Source organism: Psammomys obesus, unplaced genomic scaffold (assembly GCF_907164565.1).
Source record: "Psammomys obesus unplaced genomic scaffold, mPsaObe1.curated_primary_1811, whole genome shotgun sequence".
NCBI lineage: Eukaryota > Metazoa > Chordata > Mammalia > Rodentia > Muridae > Psammomys > Psammomys obesus.
In genome coordinates, this window is record NW_026596256.1 from 1,981,989 (window position 1) to 1,989,857 (window position 7,869).

Sequence of the window (7,869 nt, forward strand, 5' to 3'; positions counted from 1 at the left end):
ACACACACACACACACACACACACACACACACACACACACACACACACACACACCAAGCAAACAAGAGAGGGCTGGAGAAATGGCTCAGCTGGTAAGAGCATTGTCTACTCTTCCAGAAGCTCTGAGTTCAATTCCCAGCAACCACATGGTGGTTCACAACCATCTATACTGGGCTCTGATGCCCTCTTCTGGCATGCAGGAATACATGCAGAGAGAGCACTCATCTCCATAAAATAAATAAGTATATCTTAAAAACAAAACAAAACAAAACAAAACAAGTGATTCCTGAGTTTCATAGATGTTTAAACAGCCCCTCCCCCAACACACACACACACACACACACACACACACACACACACACACACACGACTGACCATGAAACCCTCCACTCTAGCTGTATATCTGAGCCAACTGCTGTGGGTTGAGCCAAGGCTTAGGCTACAGCAACACTCACCTGTGTGGTGGCCTCAGGTCTCTCTCTCCCAAGTGGAGAGCTGCTTGTTTGTCAAGCTGCTTTGTTATTTATCAACAAACAAACAAACATGTTTTTACCCTGGTCTTCACCTCGAGACAGAGAAAAGAAGAAGTTTCGCCAAGTTCCTTAAAGCTTGTTCCAAGTGCCTTAAAGCTTGTCTGTGTGACCTTGGACCATATCTGCTATAGGGAAGTAGTTTTAGAAAAGTTTGGTGGTTCCATGAACTTTTCTTTTTGTATTGATGTGACTTGTTTTTGCTTTGCCTATAAAAAAATGAATCGTGGAATAAACCCACGCTGCAGTCTTACTGACAGCCCTCGGGAGCCCATCCCATGTGTAGTGTGGCTTACTTTAATTATTTTAATCCTCACTCCCCACTCAGGAACTGTGCGACTCTGCTGGAAGGCTCCAGCACTCTCATGTCTGTCTGTCCTCATGTCTCCACCAGATATTATCCGAATATTCCTCCAATGAAAACCTGGACTTTTCTTTAACATTTTTCCTGAGTTACATTCCTGAGGTTCCTCCTACCTTCATCTCTTCCTTCCTGCCACTATGGAACCTTCCATAGATTCCTCTCCTCCTTCCTGGACAGCAATGGTGCTCATTTTGGCTTCTTTCAACTTGTTCAACCTCTGGTATGGTATAGAAACGATACCCACTAGGAGTCTAGATTGGGTTTGTTGTCTCTGCCAGAATTAGAAGGCACTGCTGGTCATTGTGGCCCAATCCTTTAATTCCAAAGCTTGAGAGGCAGAGGCAGGCAGGTCTCTGGGTTCTATACCAGCCTGGTCTACAGAGCGAGTTCTAGGACAGCCAGGGCTACACAGAGAAACCCTGTCTCAAGAAAACAAAATGAAAGAAAGAAAGAAGAAAGGAAGAAAGAAAGAAAAAGAAAGAAAAAAGAAGAAAGAAAGAAAAGTTAGGAAAAACAGTAAGTAACAGCAGGGGAATCTCAACACAGACAGAATTAGCAGTTAAGAAAGGTGTTTATTGGGGTGTGGGGAAACACACATGAGCACACACAAAGAGGCCCTCTGTGAAGCAGAGCAAGGACTCAGCAAGCTGAAAAACTCCAGTCTGTCCTTGCTGCCTGAGGGCTCTGAGGCCTTGGAAGAGTCTTCCTCCCCTACTTTAAGCTCCATGAGTTGCTATACAACTGTTGCATGACATGTCCTGATCAGGCCTTGAATTTGCTGCTAGTCCACCAGCAGGCTTTTGTCTCAAGTCAGGAGAGTAAGGAAGAAGCCCACCAACTTGGAAATTTGACACCATTATTACCTAGCCACAGCTGCTCTCCCTGTTTGTCTGCTTAGGGAACCTGTCTAACTCCTGGTTTTTCAAACTGAAATAATAAAGCAAGCCCCGGATCTTGGTTTCTTGATCTGCAAAATGGGAATAATTTACAACCTCACGGGAGTCTTGTGTGGTTCTGCGAGGCTGTATGTGAGTAGCTGAGGTGTCTGAAGAGAGCCTGAAGCCCAGAAATCTGCCCGTTTGTACCGCTTCAGGTGGTGTAGATGTCTGAGAAGTTCTGGCAAACACACTCTCTGCACAGGTCTGTGCCCTTGGTGGGGGTGGGAGGGTGGGTACGGGGCAGAGGTGGGGCTAGGAAAGTCAGGTATAGGGCTGGAGGGATGGTCCAGCGGTTGAGAGTGCTTCCTGCTCTTCCAGAGGACCTGGGTTCAGTTGTCTGCACCTGAATCAGTTGATTCATAAACTGTCTGTACCTGCAGCTCCAGGTGAGATCCAAAACCTTCTTCTGGTCTCCATGGGCACCAGCTCACATGTGACACACACACATGCAAATAATAATAATAATAATAATAATAATAATAATAATAATAATAATAATACTATTGTAATGGATACCAATTAAGTCAGAAGGTCCACGTGTGTGGAGATGACCCCGAAATGTGGCCAGAGTTAATGACAAAGGCTCTGCAGAGAACAGAGCTTGGCCTGGTTGCTAACCTCTGAGCCTCCCTGTAGCCCTCTGAAAATAGAGAGAGAGAGAAAGATATATTTAGCTTTTCACGTGGGTTCATTGGGATAATTGTGTGCATGGCTGTCGCTGGGTGAAGGTTCATACCTTGCCTTCATTGTTTTGTTCTGTTGTTGTTTTCTTTTAAAAATGTATTTCTTAAGGATTTATTTTCTTTTAGGGGTGAGAGAGAGAAAGAAAGGAAGAGAGAGGGAGGGAGAGAGGAAAGGAGAGAGAGAGGGAAGGAAAGGGAGAGGGAGAGAGGGAGAGGGTCTTCGGAGGGAGGCCGGAGGTGTCAAATCCCCCTAGAGCTGGCATTACAAGTGATGGTGAGCCATGTGCCACGGGCACAGGTCACTAAATTTGGATTCTCTGCAGGAGAAGTCCATGCCCTTAACTGCCATTGCTCCAGGCCTTCCTGTCTTCTTTTAAGACAGGGCACTCTGTGTAGCTCAGACAGGCCTCAAGCTCAAGTGTATGCACTGCAGGCCTATGCCGTGATACCCAGCAATTTACTGGGAGCAAGTAGGATGACGTCAGGAACCCTGGGCCCATCCTGAGCACTTCAGCTTTCGGGCCACAGGCTCTCCAGTCTCCTGTTACTCTGAACCTAGTTGAGTTTGTTTCAAACCGTGAGCTTGGCCTGCAGGGGCTTGGGCAGAGTCTTTGTGACAATCCTGTTTTAATGCACACAATCCAGCCTACTGCTCAGTTTAAAACAGTCATGATCAAGACTAACTCTAACGTTAGTTAGAAACAAATTATCACAAGTTATCATGTCACCCGCTTTATGAGACAAACTTTTGTCTAATGGGTGATAATGTATATGCGTGAGCTGTGTGCCTGTGTGCCGATGGGTGCTGGGTAAGCGTGTATGTATGGGCGTGCGTGAGTGTGTGACAATGTGTGTGGAGGTGGGAGGGCTGTGGGCAACTTGGAAGGAAGATTTCTCTTTCTCTTCCCCAGCCTCTGGGTTCTTTTTTTTTTTTTTTTTATCTTATCCTCTCCTAACCCTTAAGTAAACTTAAGAGGACTCAGGTTGAGGCCTTCTGCTACTGTCAGAAGCCATTCGTAAGCTAGTTCCAGTCTTCTGGGGGAGCCCGAGTAGCCTTGGAAATGACGCCTGCATTCTGGGGCCTCATCAGAGGCCGTCAGCCAAGGGGGCGGAGATACTGGGGTGCCTGTGGACTGCTTCGTGTTTGCTCCCCTCAAGTTATCTTATTTGCATGTCTGAGGAGTCCTTTAAGGTCAGAATTATCATTTGCCTTTGTGGAAAACTGCAGGGAAGCAGAGCCGCTGGTTCCTACCCAGGGCTGCGTGTTTAGGCTGGTATTCCCCAAAGGCACCTTTCCTTACCGAGATGGCATTGTCTTCCTTTTCCTACATTTTTGCTCTTCCATCTTTGGGCTTTGACATGACACTCCAGTCCCTCCTGTGTCGGATGACAGGCACTTTCTAACATGTTTTAACATAGCCAAGAAGCCCCGTGCCAAGGGCAGAGGACGCCACAAAATGGGTAAAAACGCCTTTGCTCTCTGTAGTTTGCTTTTTCTCCCACAAAGGATTGATAGAGCCAAAATGCCTGTTTATGAAAGGCAAGAAAGATACTCTGTATTGTTTAGCTTTGTGTTACTATAACAAAATACCAGAGAAAAATCGGTTCAAAGGGAAAGAGGGCATTTTGGCTTATGGTCAGGGAAGGTACTGTTGCACAGTGCCTCGTGGCAGGGAAATGCTGTTGGTCTCCTGGGGGCTGGGAAGTAAGGGAGGTGGGCAAGCTCTCAAAATCTCCTTTAAGGACACTCTCACAATGGCCTAACTTCTTCCAGGCAGGCCCACCTCTCCTCCCCTCCCCCACCTCCACCCCAAGACAGGATTCTCTGTGTAGGCCTGGCCGCCTGGAACTCACTCTATATACCAGGCTGGCCTCACACTCGGAGATCTACCTGCCTCTGCCTCCTGAGTGCTGGGCTTAAAGGTGGGCTCCACCCCCCTCCCAACTAGGCCCCACCTTGTTAAAGATTCACCCAGCACCTCCTATGTTTTGGAGGCCACGCCTGGTATATGTTTTCCAAGCATGTGGACTCTTGGAAAACACTTCTATAAGTGATGACATCATCTCTCATATTGTTGCTGTTCCTCAAATTTTTGCAAGTACTTGACAAAGTGGGTGTAATTCCTGTTTCATTTTTTTCTGAGTTTTTCTTTAAAACTTGCAGAGTTGGTATGGGCCTTTTCAGCTGGCCAGAACTTCCTCAGGATTGTGCAGTGAACTTGAGGCAGGCGCAGAGCATCTGTGGTCCACTTCTCAGTCAAGACCATTGGGATCACCAAGAGAACCTCCTCCTCGCTTATCTCCGGGCAACTCCAGGAAGGAGTTGTGTTTTCCATGTCTCATTCTCTCTCTGCCTCACAGCACGTTGGCAGCTGGCGGGGCCCTGCCACGCTGCCCTGCACACTCCAGGATGATGGACAAGCTGTCAGCACTTGGAAGCTGCTATTACTTTTGAAGGACAGGCAGAGAAGGGAGGAGATGCACTGCAGAGCAACTGGGAGGTTGTGCAATGGAGAAGGCTTTTGAGAGAAAACATTGGTTTCATTCTAAATCTCATTTCTTTTCAGCGGTTATCAGGATCATGCAAAACAGCCACATTTGTTTTGAGACTTGTTTTACTACGTTGCCCAGGCAGAACCCCATTTCTTAGCGATGGGGGTCAATTCCAGGGCCTGCCTGTGCTAGGCAAGAGTGTTGGCTTAGATTTTTCACCAAACCTACTTTATTCAGGGTTCTTAAACACTTTTACCTCCCTTTCACCCACTGAACAGAGGTAGGGGAGGAAGAAGGTTATTGGTAAAGGGGGTTGTAGACCTTTGTAGAAGCAGTTCCTTGGGACTAGGGTACTCTTCGCTGTCTGGACACCAGCAGTCCAGTCCAAAGGCCAACACCAAGCAGCAAGATGGATCAGAACGGAAGATGGGGACAAGTCAGTGAAAGCCACAAGACTTAGTTGTATTGCCCCGACAAGTTCTCTGGAACATTTCTCTCTGCAAAGTCAAGTGTAGAAGCATGAAGATCAGTGCAGTGATGTCGATCCAAAAAGTGAGGTCTCACTGTGTGTAGGCCTCTATATGTCTCCTCTCCTCAGAGTCCACCCACGGATGTTCTCAGCTGGCCAAAGTCACGCCTCTCCCACGTGAGAGCTCACAGCAAAACAGCACATGCCCTCTCACGAGCCAACCTCCAACAAAACTGAGTCTTCAAAGGAACCAGAAACTTGCACTTCACAAGAGCTGTACTGTGGCGACATACTATAGATCTGTGTGACCAGGCCCAGCTTCCAGAATAGTTACATTTAATGTTTCCAAGGATCCTTTCCCATCAAGCATTTTTCTGTCACCAGCCCCTGACCTGCCTTATCCAGAGAATGGCTTTGGTGAGAAGGTGGGTTAGTGAGATGTTCGGAGTTCTTACAGAGCCCTTCTTTGTAGCCTATCGGATGACACACTGTGAGTGTACTTAGCTATTACTTCGAACTTGTTACTTACTCTCTTAGTTCCCTCTTCTTAGATAGCCGCAAGGAATGTCTAAGGTTGCCTCTCAGTGGTGCATGGCTGGCATCATCCACAAGGCCCTGGTTGCCTCTCAGTGGTGAGCGGCTAGCATCCATAGGCCCTGGATGTGATGCCTAGTGCGGAGGAAAGGAAAAGAGAAGAAAGGGACAGTATCCTAAAAGAACTGGTGTGTCTGCAGAGAATGTCTTCTCTCCTTCAGCCCAGGGGACGCTGCAACAGAACTCTATGCCTCAGTAGGTAAAAGTGCTTGCATGCAAGCCTGAGGACCTGGGTCACTCCCTGTACTTTACAGTGGGAGGAGACAACCAGCTCTGCCCTCCACGTGTGGGCTGTGGCACATACATACCCGCACACATACACACACCTGTACACACCTGTACACACACACACACACACACACACACACACACACACACACACACACGCCAGACTAATCCAAGACTTTCTAAGAGACCCTGATGAAAAGGACAAAGGGAACGTTAGTTCTGTGTCTTTGTCCAGCAGTGGGTTTGGCAGTGCCCAGCTCGCCCCGGGACCAGTGCTCTGAAGGATGCCAAGGTTGTAGCTTCTCTACCTGACTCTCCACCCTGGCTGTGGTTGTCAGTTCTAAAGCAGCTGTGTCTGAGGTAACCTGTGTTCTCTTTGCCAACATTGTCTGACTTAGCTCTCTTTTGACCTTGGTCAGTGTTCCCTCTGAAAATAGTTTATAAGACACCCTTCTTCTTCTTTTCCTCCTCCACCACCTCCTTCTTTTTTGACACAGGGTTTCTCTGTGTAGCCTTGACTGTCCTGGACTCCCTTTGTAGACCAGGCTGGCCTTGAACTCATAGAGATCCACTTGCCTCCTCCTCCCGAGTGCTGGGATTACAGGTGTGTACCACCACGCCCACCTGATGCCATACTTCTTAATAAACTTGCTTGGCATATGTCATCAGCTTGTGCGAGACCTCGAAGGCCCAGCGATTGCCTTCAACCTCTTTATTTCCCATCGCTGGTCCTTCCACTCAATGTCTCATTGTTTGGGATCCTTACGTCTGCTGATTCATGTCATAGGCATACAATAATGTGTATTTAAGAATAAACCCCTCTAGTCTTGTGGGCTCTGATGGTGCCACAGCAGTACTCTCATGGTAGGATCATGTGGGAATTTTGCCTCTGCGGAAGGGTCAATAAATATTCCATATGTGAAGCTGCATTGGTTTGTACCATCCTAGCGGCAGACTACTGCTGTCCAGGACTAACCTGCCTCAGAGCAGATGGTGGGTGGGGGACAGGACACGACAAGACTGCCATCTACACAGACAAGGTCAAGGGCTTCTTTGAGCCACCCAAGGAATAGCAGATGTACAGGGACGGCCCCCTGGGCAAACAGAAGCCTGGCCACCCAGACAGCTCTGGGCCTGCGCCCTCCATGGCATCCGGCCTCCGGGGCAGATAGTGTGTTTCAGACCCTTTGTGTTGAGCTTTGCTTCACCTTCCAGATGTGGTTAAACACCTCAGGACCCTGGAGCGGTGCCAAATGCATGAGGACCAGAGGCCCAGTGTCCCTAATGAAAGAGAGTTGAGTGTCAAAATATAACTAATAAAACACAATAAATGTATAAGGCTTCAAGGGGCTTTAGGCTTCTTTTTATTTCTAACTTGTTTCCTAGAGGCTGGAGCTGAGGAGTTGGGAGAGAGCAGAGCGTGTGTGTGTGTGTGTGTGTGTGTGTGTGTGTGTGTGTGTGTGTGTGTATGTGTGTGTGTGTGGTGTGCGAATAGTATGGGTTGTGTGTATGGGTGTGCTGTAGTGTTTGCTGTGGGGTGTGTTCAGAAAGGAGCAGATATGGATCTGTG